Source organism: Nicotiana tabacum, chromosome 16 (genome assembly GCF_000715075.1).
Source record: "Nicotiana tabacum cultivar K326 chromosome 16, ASM71507v2, whole genome shotgun sequence".
NCBI lineage: Eukaryota > Viridiplantae > Streptophyta > Magnoliopsida > Solanales > Solanaceae > Nicotiana > Nicotiana tabacum.
The window spans coordinates 63,483,513-63,498,228 of record NC_134095.1 but is presented as its reverse complement, the minus strand read 5'-3'; positions in this window follow the sequence as shown (position 1 = coordinate 63,498,228).

Here is a 14,716-nt window from a genome sequence, read left to right as displayed (position 1 = left end):
TTCTTAGAAATTTAATTATCCTTCTAAAAATTTACACAAACTCAAAAGAACTAATGTGCTACTTTATTTTTTTACGCAAAAACAACGTCGAAATTTGTGCTCCATAACTAAAAATATACTCTTTTTTGGTTGAAAAGGAAAGTACTCTTTCTGCAATACGAAAATAAAATACTCACTTTGTTGAAATGAAAGAAAATACTTTTTTCACATCATGAAAAGAAGATATTTGTTTTGTTGAAATGAAAGAAAATATTTTTTTACTACATCATGAAAAAAATACTCATTTTATTGAAATGAAAGAAAATATTTTTTCCACGTTATGAAAAGAAAATAATTTTTTTGTTGAAATAAAAGAAAATACTTTGTATACATCACGAAAAGAAAGTATTTTCTTGTTAAAATAAAAATAAATATTTTTTTATATCATGAAAAAAAAATACGCATTTGTAGAAATGAAAAAAAAAAGTACCCTATCTATAACATGAAAAGAAAGTGTTATTAATTAATAATATTTCTATTTAGGGTGGGGTTCGGGGCGAGGGGTGGGGGTGGGGGTGGGTGAGGGTGGGGTTGGGTGTGGGTTTGAAGATACGGCCTCTATTCCCATTTAGTTGTGAATTGTGATATTTACAGCCTGTTTCGATGGTTGTTACGCATTGTTTTATAATGTATCGTATCGTATTGTATTGTATTGTATTGTACCGTATCGTTTGATAAATATAATGTTTAGATAGATTGTGTCGTTTGTCATCGTTTCATGATATCACGCACCAGCAATATGAAGAATAAACTTACAATATTATAAAAAAAATTATGATACAACGTAAAATTACTATATAAAAAGGTAGGATAAATGATAAAATAAAATAATTTAATAATAATAGAGGGTGAGATTGAGAGAAAAAGACAAGGTAACGACGCGACCACACCAAATCGGTCGTTACATAAAGTGACACATTTCGTCGTTATGTAACGACGGATTTAACGATACGATATAATAAAATTTAAGTAACAATCAAAACAAACATTGTATTTAAAATAACAATACGATACGATACATTTTTAGTTGTCATGTATATTAAAAATAATCATTTTTAAATATTTGCCAATTTTAAAAATTAAGTGAAAATTAACTATTTCTTCAATTTTGCATTTAACATTAATTGTTATATAATTAAGAGGCACGTAAATACATAAAAATTAAAGAACTAGTCAAATTATATTCCTAGTTAATTTGTCCTTATGGATGGGTAAGGTTGAAAAAGAGTTTTGAAAAATATTTTTCCTTGTCTTGATATGAAAAAAAAATTCTCCAATCGGAGGAAAATATTTTCCAAAACATTTAAGCGAGTCAAACATGAAAAAATTAAAAAATATTTTTCGAAAAATATTTTCCTTCAAACCAATCACAAAGTCGAGATAAATTTTCTGATTGAGCGGAGATTTCAAGAATTTAGTGAAATTTAATGGGTCCACATGTTATTTCCATTTCAAATAATGAGAATTTAGCATTTGTGACTAATTTAGTCATAACTATTTTCAAATACTAAATTTCAATATTTAATTTTAAGTTAACTATTGAAGTACTGGTATGAATGTCTAATTTAAGTGATATAATATTTTCACTCACAAAAATTAAACTTTCATAGTTTGTTTTAAGTAAATTTAATGTCAAAATATAATTTCTAATTTTCAAATACTTTATTTACATTTAAATTTCTATGGATTCACTTGAACTTTTAATTGAATGTTCCTAATGGACGAGTTTACTCGATCCCTGATTTGATAAAAAGTGCAATAGTTTCTTGGTGTATTTTTAAATTTTATCTTAACATGTCAACATGAAAATAAGTATTAAATATATATTCTGTAGGTTGGAATAATGCTTATTTGTAGCTTTTATAGAGTAAGACTAAAGACGTGTCTTTTTTGTAATTTTATAATTTTGAAAAATCTTACATTTGATTAGTAAGTTAACGTTCTTGTTATTTGACAGAAAAGATAAAAGATCTCAAGTTATATTGAAATATTACACCCACTTCATTATCATTACAATTGTAGTCAAGCAAAATTCATGGTTGCTATATGGAAATCAAACTTCGTTATTGGAAACTCTTGTCAAGTAAAACAAATTAGGAAACTGTCACACCTCCTTTTTCACTACACCCCCGGAAAGGAGTATAAAGGAATTTTTTCCAACTTAAAGTGACAATCGAAACGGGATTATTTATTTATTAAATTCAGAGTCGCCACTTGGGATAATTTTATGGTGTCCCAAGTCACCGGTTCAAATCTCACGTCGAGGAAAAGATTGACTCTGTATTATAGTCCGCGAACACAGAAATTCGGGTAAGGAATTCTGTTAACCCGGGAGAAGGTATTAGGCATTCCCGAGTTCCGTGGTTCTAGCACGGTCGCTCAACTATTATAATTGGCTTATTTACTTGATTTTAATACATGTTTTAACCTATGGTTCAATTTTAACTTTATAATCGCTTTAATTAATTAGTTTTTAAGAGAAAGATTCAACGTCATCTAAAACACGTCTTGAACCACGTCACATAAATACACTCATGGTCCATGTCACATTTTATCTAACGTTGTTGAGATTTGGATTTGGGTCACATAAATGCACACCCGAGTTTAAGGAAATTAATTTAAATTACGCGCCTAAAGCAAACTACGAAAGTTCAAGAGTTGTTCATTTCCTAAATCCAGGAGTGTTGTGATGGCTAAGGTTATAAAAACTAAACTAACAAATGTGCTGATTATCTTTGCAAACCTTTCTGTAATATTCGAAACACCAATACATTTTCTAATTTTCTGAACCAACTCTTGTCCTTGGGTAAACGAAACAGCTATATCCTTCAAATTGCTTGCAAGAAAAGAAAAGATTATAAATTGGCAATTAAATACATCCTATATTATATATTAGAATGCATACAGAATGCAACCGCAACAAATGCTAGCGTTCATGACAATTGAAGATTAGAAACAAAACAACAAAAGAGTACTGCTTCTGAGAAGTAAGCTGGAACTGTGCAGGAATGTGCAAATTATGAATAGGACTTTAAGATCTCACTTAACAAATGTGTTACTTTATTTGAACAAATTCTCGGAACCAAATGCAACAAAAGACAGCCCAGAACATAGATGGGGTACTAATTAATAGGATATCCCTCTTATCATTAGCTTTAAAATTGAAAAAAAAATAGATTTTATTCACAAAACTTGACTGTTGAAACAAAGCTAGATTGGAAAACAGGTTCTACTAATTCTAAAGCAGAATGCACGAAATGTCTCCTATATTGTTTTTACTTCCCTTCAAACTTTATCAGCGCTTGCGAATGAAACTACGAGAGAGAGCTCGAACAAATTGCAGTCAAAGCTTCAAATTATGCAGCCCCAAATCCGAACATATTCAAATAATATATTTTGCTTGTTCGCCATCACTTTAATTATCACATATTTGGTGTAACTAGAATGAGACAAACTAATCAAGAGAAGTAAAATAACAAAATTTGGACAAACCTAATGATCTCAAAGAAATTCATGCTGGACCAGATCAGATTTTTCCTTTTTAAAAAAAAAATTAAAAAAAAATAAAAGTAAAATAAACAAGATGAAAGCTAGCTATAAGAAACCACTTGTTGAATCTCATTCAAACACCAAACCATCCACCAGGAAAAGATCGAATCGGAGACATACAACATCAATCGTGTAGGTCGACATCAAGGAAACAATAAATTCACAACAAACATCACTAATCTAGACTAGCAATTCAGAAGATAAAGTATAAGAACAAGATGAACCTGCTTAACAAATCTTCCTTTAACGTGACAGAGATTCCCAACAAATACAATAGCAAGAGAAATGTCGCTGCTACAAGTAAGCTCACAGCAATCGGAACTCAGACGGAGACCATTAAACCTATGTCCTTAAAATAGCTCAAATCGAACCACTAGAACAACAAGAAATCTCAGACCATCTCCATTTTTAACCCAAAATTCTAAATTTGAAACAGAAACCAAAGGAAAGAACAAAAGACAACAACATTTTTTATGTTTGTGCCATTCAGGAAATTAAAATCGAAAAGTTTTTTTACTAGAGAAGAGAAAGACTCCTGAGTTCTGAACCCTAGCTCTCTTCTCCGAATTTTTCTCCCTAAGAATCCTCTCTAATTTCTCAACCCCCCCCCCCCCCCAATTTAGGGATTAGATACTATTATATAGGGGTAGAGATTAGGTTTGGGGTTTGTGCCTAGGAATTATGGGCTTGGGAATTATGGGCTAGGTCCAAAATTAAGCCTAAAGATGGGTTGCTCGAGCCCAAGCTTTATTCTTTCCCCGCGAACGAGATTAAAAATGCGACCTTATTTATTAAATAATCCTACTTAAGTAAAATAACTATTAAAATAAGACTGGCCGTTAAAACGAAACTATTTTTGGTATTTTTTTCAAGATTAAAAATGACTACAATACATTAATGAAACTATTTTTTTGTAATTTTCATTTTCTTGTGATAAAATAAGGTAAAAAAGTAAAACTTAGTTGAAATAGCTATATTAGGCCTAAATTAAATATTTACATGCTAAAATATAAAAAATCTTGGGGAGGGTCAAAAATCACATGTCTACAGCTGCCCTTCTTTGATTGGAAAGACGAAGTATTTTCAGACAAAGAACGACTAGACATGTTTTTTGACCCGAACCTTATTTGGAGAGACTAAAACTAAGAGAGAGGGGGATGTGACCGAGCCCTGGTATCTGAGCTGCCTACATATCCTTGGCTATAAAGGAATCAGGCCACGTGTAGTTCAGAGGTGAGTGAGATGATGGAGTATGCCGAGGTGGAGAGCCGATCGAGGTGCCGTTCTGCCAAGGTTCCGGTTCGCGGTCCTGTTATTACATCAAAATCAAAAATGAAAAAGACTGAATAAGCTTATCAGCTGCGAGTTACAAGATTCCTATCTATGAGTCTTCTGAAGCTTGATCTTGAGTCTTGGTTGGTTCTTCATGCGGATGTTGATCTGAATCTTGATGCCTGTTAGTTGCAGGTGTTGGTATCTTCTTCAGCTTTTTCAAACCAAGACGGGACATGCAGAGTTTGTGACCTCAGCCATGTCTTGAGCAACTCACATCTTTCATTAACTTCTGCATTTGGATTCACTTCTTGTCTTTCCTTTTGTTTTGTTTTTTACTTTTTATTTTTGATTGTGACTAACTTCTGTTGATCATATCGGACTACTAACTCGCATTCTTGACGCGAGCTTCTTTTATTGCTGACCTGAATTGCATTCTGAATTGAATTCTCTTATTTTCCAGGCGGGCGCCTGATTGCTGAACTTGAACCGTCTTCTCTTGTTACTTGACACTGTTTTCCCTTGCACCTTGAACCAGATCCCTTAAAACTTGAACTGTCTTCCTTCAAAACTGTTTTCCCTTGAAACTTGAATTATCTTCTCTTGTTCTCTAGGTGGGCGCCTGATTACAACAAAACAGACAAAACGAAAGAAATATTTCTTCCCCAGTTGCACTAGGAAGATTTGTGAGTTGTTAGCAAAATTGTAAACCACTTGTACTATTGATGCAATGATGAGAGTAAACTAAAGAATAGACTAGGAAAACTATAAACTAAGCTTGACTAAAGTAAAGACTAACCCTGTTCTCTAGGCGGGGCCCCCTGATTTCAGGAAAACTAAACATTGATAATCTTAAGAAAACTAAAAAAATGACTCCCCTTTTTTTTTCAACTTCAATCTTCCTCTTTTTTTTAAAAAAAAAATTATTATCCTAGGAGAAAATTCATCGGACTAGGTTTTCTATCTTAGGAGAAAGATTCATCAGACTAAGATTTTGATCCTAGGAGAAAGTTCATCAGACTAGGTCTCTTTTCTACTTATTTTTTGGTATCTTAGGAGAAAGGTTCATCGGACTAAGATTTTTATCATTGGAGAAAGTTCATCAGACTAGGTCATCTATCTTAGGAGAAAGATTCATCAGACTATGATTTTGATCCTAGGAGAAAGTTCATCAGACTAGGTCTCTATCTTGTTATCTTAGGAGAAAGGTTCATCAGACTAAGATTTGATCCTAGGAAAAAGTTCATTAGACTAGGTTTTCTATCTTAGGAGAAATATTCATCAGACTAAGATTTTGATTCTAGGAGAAAGTTCATCAGACCAGGATTTATATTAGGACGAAAATCCATCAGACTAGGACTTTTTATCCTAGGAGGAAAATATAAAAATCAAAGGCAAGACTTTATGCACAATAGCAAGATAAATAAAGGCAAAGATTTGAGAAACTTCCCTTTGTCGGCTCTTCTCGTCTTTTCTCTTTCTTCTCTTTTTTTTTTGTTTTTTTTTTCTTTTTGAATCACTTTCCTTGCACCGCTTTGTTCCTGTTTCATACAAAGAAAAAATTGTCAGTTTTGAAAATGGTGGTCGGTTTATGGCCTTGAGTCTTTGGGCATCTTGGCTTCTGCTCAATCAGCTTGAGTCGGCTTCAGGAGACTTTTGCTCTGCATCAACCCTAATTGTTTCACACCTAGTACCACTTATATTTGCGGCTCAATCTGTCTTATCCCAACTGGAGATCTTTGCTTAGGTGACCTTTTTTGATATCTTGAATGACTTCCTACTTTTTGACCAATTTGTCTATCAAAGAGAATCACCAGTTATCTTTTTTCCGTCAAGTAGGCTGAGAAGAGTCTTTTTGGGGAAGCCTTTGTATGAATCCTCAGGGTATATTGACAGAAACAACTTAGTGCTGGCCAAACTTGCTTTATGCAATTGAAAAGCTGGTGGCAGATTCTGAAATTTTTTCTTGCTTGTTTTGACAAGGACCGACTCGGAGTGAAGGACACAATGATGCAAAGAAACAAGTATTAACAAGAAATGACCCTGTCGGAAGGACAGAATGAAGAGTTCTTTTTTTTTCCAATAACTAACCTTAATGATCATGACATGCATTTTGGACTTAATGACCGATCTATCAAACTAATCCAATCTTCCCTTTTACCATTCTTATGACATGAAGTCAGGCTTGTTTATGCCAATTCTTCACATCAGCTTCACGACTCACTTTCGACAAGTAGTGCCCGAGGGATTTTCACCAACAAGTCTCTCTCATTTATTCATGTCTGCTTATCGTCGTCTTATAGTGCCCGTGAGGGTTTTCACTAATAAAACTCTCTCATTTTTTTTCTTTCGCTTTTCTGTTGCTTTCTTGAGCAACTTGACAGTGTTCTATGTCGTGTGACAACCATTGCTCATTGCATGCTTCTCTTGGCATTCTTGAACGCATATCGGGAGGTCTTTATTTGGAAGGTTTTTGGATAGGGTTGGACGAAAGGCCGGCATGAAGCTAAACACAGACTAAAGATGACAGGGTTGTATACTTACAACTTTTGGAATCGACTCTTTTAAAAATGAAATAAAATCTTTGTCCCAGTTTTAGCTATTGCGGATTATTTTTTGAATTTTTCTTTTTCTTTTTCTTTTTCTTTGAATTCTTATTTGGTTGGAGTGAACCGTGAGGCTGCCTACGTTTTCTTTTTTTAAGGAATCATGTCGAACATAGTTCAAACATTTGACCTAACTAATTTTCTCATTTTTCTTTCTCTTTTTTTTCTTTTCTTTTCTTTTTCCTATCTTTTTTTTTTCAAAACAAGTTGCCCCAACTTCTATATTTTTTTAGGGCATGGACCTTTGACAATTATTCTTCTTTTTTTTTTTTTTTTAACTTTCTAAGAGTTGCCCCAGTTTGTACTATTGGGGCATGGACTTCTCTCTTTTCATCATTTTTCTTTATTTTTTTATTGGACTTTTAACTCTAAATTTGATTCCAAAAGAGGGTGGTAAAAGAAAATAACACAGGCTCAAAAGGGGTAACAAAGGGTATAAAGTGTTTGGATAGCAAAAAAAGGGTCTCCCAGCCTCGAGAACGCCAATTATAGTATCCTTTCGTGATCACATCATTGATGAACATGCATGTCTTCTTGGGTCTTTCCAGTGTACAGCTGTATGAGCAATACTTTCCTCGCCGTGAATTACCCTTGTCAATTTGGGTGACTTTTCTTGGATTTTGTCTTGATGTAGAAGATGTATTTTGCCACTAACTGATCCATTTCAAGTTGTCTGGAATACACCTTCTATTGAAAATCACTTCTATCTCCTAGTGCTAAACAAATTTCAACCGCCCGATTATCCTTAAGCCCGATCTTCTCAAATGATTCAAAAGGTAGAAATCCTTAACTTCCATGAGCATGACGGCTTTGGTTCCATGTAAACTCAGCTCATGCTTATTTTCCATATGTTTCACGTATCTATTCTTCTTCAAAAGTGTCCCTTTCTCACTTATCCAATTCAAGACTAAATCAGTTTTCTAAGATCTGGCCAAAAATTCCGCATGCATGTCGTGTCACTAAAACTGGCGTGAAAAGAATTATGTACAAAATGGACACAAAATGACTGGCTGTTTTTATTGAATAAAGGATGAAATGTCCAATAACACAGAAAGAAGAAGAAAAAAAGACAAAAATAAACTACCATAGCTGAAAGAGGAGTGACTTTCCAGTTACTAAGCGACATCTTAGCCACACATTCGCACATCAGCATTACTACGTCATTTGACCATTTTGATTGCTTTGGATTCAACACTCGAATTTTGACAATCATCCCGAGCAGCCCATGTTTTATTGCTCAAATCTGGTAAAGTCAACCCCACATTTGCCTCCATTTTTAATTTTTCGCTGTCAACTTGCCTACTTGCTTTGTTCGTGACCTTGGATCAACAACAATGGTGCTTGTTCCATTGGTTAAGAAGATGCTTTTATTTCCGAGAGATCTTGGATTGTTTTTGTGACTCGCCATTGCAAACCAACAAACCGACCACCTTTGACTAGCTTTTATTTCAAAACAACAAGCATGTTAGAATAAACACTCACTTTCTTTTTCCTTTTTTTTCTTCTTTTTTTGGTTTCTTTCCTTTCTTTATTTTTTTGGGTTTTTCTTTCTTTTTTTCTCTCTCTTTTTCTTTTCCCTTTTTTTAAACCATTAGATCAAACCTGATGTGGGTTGCCTACGTATCATGTGGGAACATGAATCAGATCTTGCGTAGTTCGGGAAGATTGAGAATAAAGTAAATAAACTAACTTTTTTTTTGGATTTTAATTTTTTTTAAAATTTCTGAAACAAAGACTTATAAAGAAGAAAGAAGAAAATATTTTTGTACTTAGATTTTTTTTGAGATTTTTTGAAAAGAAAGACTTCTAAAGTAGAAAGAAAATATTTTTTGGATTTTTTATTTCGGTTTTTTTATTATTTTATTTTTTGAAATTTTTGAAAGAAAGACTTCTAAACAAGAAAGAATATTTGTTTTATTTTTTTAAATTTCGAACTTTTTTTGGGGGGGAATTTCGAAAGAAAGCTTCTAAAGAAGAAACGAAATATTTTTGAATTTTTATTTGAAAATGTTTTTGGATTTTTTTTTAAAATTGGGGTCTTAAAGAAAGACTTTTCTAAAGAAGGAAGTAAAGGAAAGTATTTTTGGACTTTTGAAAATTGTGGGTTAGAATCGATGAGGTTTGCCTACGTATCTCACATCCAGTGAGAATCAGACCCGCGTAGTTCGCCCAGTTTTGACGGAACAAAAGAAAATATGACTTATTTTGAAATGACTTTCCCTTTTTTTTTCTTCAAAATTTCAACAGAATTTCAGGGTAATTCAAATACCTACCTCTCACTCCATTTTTTTTTTTTTTTCGATTTTCATTTTTTTCATTTTCTTTCCCTATTCTAGAAGCCAGTCAACATGCAAGCCGAAATAGACAGATGCGCAAGTAGCACGTAAGATGCATTAAGATGGTCTTTTGATTTTTGGGTACACCTGTCCTAGACGGACCCAACCTCTGTGTTGAGTCCCCAGAGTCAAATGCACATGATGCAAACATGCGTTCCTACTAGGGATCCGACATGAGGCTGAGTTATTTTACGTTTAAAACATGGGTGTATTGTTCTAGACCTGTGCACCCGAGCGGACAACTCGAGCCGAGGAGGGGGCTATGTATCGAGAACCAAAAGGCCATCCGGCTTTGTAACTTGTCCGAGCCTCTTTCTTATTTCAAGGTATGCTACTAACAGATGAGGAGTCACGCCAACGTGCACATCCCCAAAGATGAGAAGAGAAGGGTTTCGTAGCAGTTTATATACAGTTCAGGAAATATCAAAGCAGTAAAAAACAACATTTAGCACATTAGGCCCAAACATGTAAATAAAATCAGACAATAAATAAAGCCAAATATAACAATTACTCTAAGCTCGAATTCTGAACCCTGAACCAGAGATTCTGGGTTCGATCCCTAGCAGAGTCGTCAGAGCTGTCACACCTCCTTTTTCACTACACCCCCCCGAAGAGAGTATAAAGGAGTTTTTTCTAACTTAAAGTGACAATCGAAATGGGATTATTTTTTTATTAAATTCAGAGTCGCCACTTGGGATAATTTTATGGTGTCCTAAGTTACCGGTTCAAATCCCGCGTCGAGGAAAAGATTGACTCTGTATTATCCGCGAACACAGAAATCCGGGTAAGGAATTCTGTTAACCCGGGAGAAGGTATTAGGCATTCCCGAGTTCCGTGGTTCTAGCACGGTCGCTCAACTATTATAATTGGCTTATTTACTTGATTTTAATACATGTTTTAACCTATGGTTCAATTTTAACTTTATAATCGCTTTAATTAATTAGTTTTTAAGAGAAAGATTCAACGTCATCTAAAACACTTCTTGAACCACGTCACATAAATACACTCATGGTCCATGTCACATTTTATCTAACGTTGTTGAGATTTGGATTTGGGTCACATAAATGCACACCCGAGTTTAAGGAAATTAATTTAAATTACGCGCCTAAAGCAAACTACGAAAGTTCAAGAGTTGTTCATTTCCTAAATCCAGGAGTGTTGCGATGGCTAAGGTTATAAAAACTAAACTAACAAATGTGCTGATTATCTTTGCAAACCTTTCTGTAATATTCGAAACACCAATACATTTTCTAATTTTCTGAACCAACTCTTGTCCTTGGGTAAACGAAACAGCTATATCCTTCAAATTGCTTGCAAGAAAAGAAAAGATTATAAATTGGCAATTAAATACATCCTATATTATATATTAGAATGCATACAGAATGCAACCGCAACAAATGCTAGCGTTCATGACAATTGAAGATTAGAAACAAAACAACAAAAGGGTACTGCTTCTGAGAAGTAAGCTGGAACTGTGCAGGAATGTGCAAATTATGAATAGGATTTTAAGATCTCACTTAACAAATGTGTTACTTTATTTGAACAAATTCTCGGAACCAAATGCAACAAAAGACAGCCCAGAACATAGATGGGGTACTAATTAATAGGATATTCCTCTTATCATTAGCTTTAAAATTGAAAAAAAAAATAGATTTTATTCACAAAACTTGGCTGTTGAAACAAAGCCAGGTTGGAAAATAGGTTCTACTAATTCTAAAGCAGAATGCACGAAATGTCTCCTATATTGTATTTACTTCCCTTCAAACTTTATCAGCGCTTGCGAATGAAACTACAAGAGAGAGCTCGAACAAATTGCAGTCAAAGCTTCAAATTATACAGCCCCAAATCCGAACATATTCAAACAATATATTTTGCTTGTTCGCCATCACTTTAATTATCACATATTTGGTGTAATTAGAATGAGACAAACTAATCAAGAGAAGTAAAATAACAAAATTTGGACAAACCTAATGATCTCAAAGAAATTCATGTTGGACCAGATCAGATTTTCCCTTTTTTTAAAAAAAATAAAAAATAAAAATAAAAGTAAAATAAACAAGATGAAAGATAGCTATAAGAAAGTACATGTTGAATCTCATTCAAACACCAAACCATCCACCAGGAAAAGATCGAATTGGAGACATACAACATCAATCGTGTAGGTCGACATCAAGGAAACAATAAATTCACAACAAACATCACTAATCTAGATTAGCAATTCAGAAGATAAAGTAGAAGAACAAGATGAACCTGCTTAACAAATCTTCCTTTAACGTGACAGAGATTCCCAACAAATACAATGGCAAGAGAAATGTCGCTGCTACAAGTAAGCTCACAGCAATCGGAACTCAGACGGAGACCATTAAACCTATGTCCTTAAAATAGCTCAAATCGAACCACTAGAACAGCAAGAAATCTCAGACCATCTCCATTTTAACCCAAAATTCTAAATTTGAAACAGAAACAAAAGGAAAGAACAAAAGACAACAACATTTTTTATGTTTATGCCATTCAGGAAATTAAAATCAAAAATTTTTTTACTAGAGAAGAGAAAGACTCCTGAGTTCTGAACCCTAGCTCTCTTCTCTGAATTTTCCTCCCTAAGAATCCTCTCTAATTTCTCAAACCCCCCCCCCCCCCCAATTTAGGGATTAGATACTATTATATAGGGATAGGGATTCGGTTAGGGGTTTGGGCATAGAAATTATGGGCTAGGTCCAAAATTAAGCCTAAAGATGGGTTGCTCGAGCCAAGCTTTATTATTTCCCCGCGAACGAGATTAAAAATGCGACCTTATTTATTAAATAATCCTGCTTAAGTAAAATAACTATTAAAATAAGACTGGTCGTTAAAACAAAACTATTTTTGGTATTTTTTCAAGATTATAAATGACTACAAAACATTAATGAAATTATTTTTTTTGTAATTTTTATTTTCTTGTGGTAAAATAAGGTAAAAGAGTAAAAATTAGTTGAAATAGCTATACTAGGCCTAAATTAAATATTTACGTGCTAAAATATAAAAAATCTTAGGGAGGGTCAAAAATCACATGTCTACAGAAACAATTGAAGAAAAGTGTATAAAACCTAGTAATAATTTGTTTTCTCTACAATGACAACAAAAGTGTGTTTAATCTAAAGACTATTCAACATCTAGGCCTCATTTGTTTGCATGTAATAGATGCTTAAATCTTAATCATTCAGATCTCAGATATTAAGTGTGTTTGTTTTTAAAGTCTGAATCTTAATCATTCAGATCTTAATCATTAAGTTTGTTTGTTTTGTTACTTTACAACAACTTAATGGGTCTTAATAAGTCTATATGATTATGATCTATAACAAAGACTTAGTTTCATTAAAATGCTATCACCCACATTTATTTTTTATTGCCACCACTGCCTACCATTATCAACTATTATCATGCCACCTACCACTACCATACTCAACCACCACCACCACCTCTTCCTCCTCCTCAATCATAGCCGCCACCATTATCGACAACCACCACCCAGAATCCTCACTATCCCCATCACCATCATTCTCAAGCACAACCATTGCAACCACAACCACAAACTCATCCACCTCAGTTACCACAACTAATGATACAGTCCGAGATAAACAAAACAACCGAATATGAAAATAACAATAATTAAAGCAAAATTAATTATAGGTTTGATTAAGATAACCAAAAGCAGTCTGAATAATAATATTTAGAAGAAAATCTAGAACCCTAAGTGAACGTCTCAAGCAACAATCAAAAAAATTATCAGATCGCCTCCCAAGAACGACAAATTAGAACCATATATATAAAGAAAAGAGAAGAAGATTACCTTGAAGAACCCAAATCTTGAAAATAGGTAATCCAAAGTCGAACTCGAACCAAGAGGTTCAAAATCTCTCTAAAGAGTTTTCTTATGTCAAAATATGCTAATCCCTAATGAAATAACCTTAGCCTGTTATAAATGCCCAATGGGTAAAATAGGAAAGTTTTCAAAGTTAATTTTTCAAAAAAACTCGTCAGGTCAAATTGTAGCTTTAATCGTAACCCCAACCGTGACGCACAGCTGAACCGTGTCAAATTCCAGAAGCTTATTTTCTTCAGCTTTTCAGGCCCCTCTTGAACTGTAGCCAACGGTTGGTGAAACCGTGTCACACGGTTTGACTTGGGGTCTTGATTCTTCAATTCTCAAGACTCCAAACATGGTATGCTTTGCATATCTTCCAAGTGACTCTTCAAATATCTTCTAGTCAATTGTTGAAGATCATGCAGCTCCCCGACGTGCATCCCTCAGGCATTCTTGGACTTGGAGCGAGTCAATGGTCCACCAAATAATTCGGGGTCATCTTCAATATTTTTTCATTTTTCCCGAACTATCTAGGATCATATCATTCTCCACCTCTTAAAAAATAATTCGAATACAACACAGAAGAACAACAATAGGATGTAGAACTTACATGATAAACAACATTTATTTGGTATAAGCAATATAAGATAGTGTTCATGCATCCACTTGACCCAGTTCCACCTACAAAGTATAAATACTCCCCTATAAAATATATAGACCTAATCATCCCCATAAAATTTATGCAAACCCAGATACATAGGATTAAAATCTCGGTTAGATGTATTATACATATGATGTATACTAGATGAAGCTAATGCATTAAAGAGATAATTACACAAATATCTCTTCCTAATGATAGAATCTCTAGGTCCTAAATAAATATCATGTCAATCCTTCAAAGGATCTAACTCTAGTTTCAATATAGATCTCTTGGCATAAACTAAAGAGAACGACTCATCAAAATTAGAAACTAAACAAGAAAAGATATAAACACTAGACGTAATGTCAAATGGTTTACTTCCCTTTTCATCTTTGCAGTCTTCAGTCCTAATATTATCCTCTAAACTTGA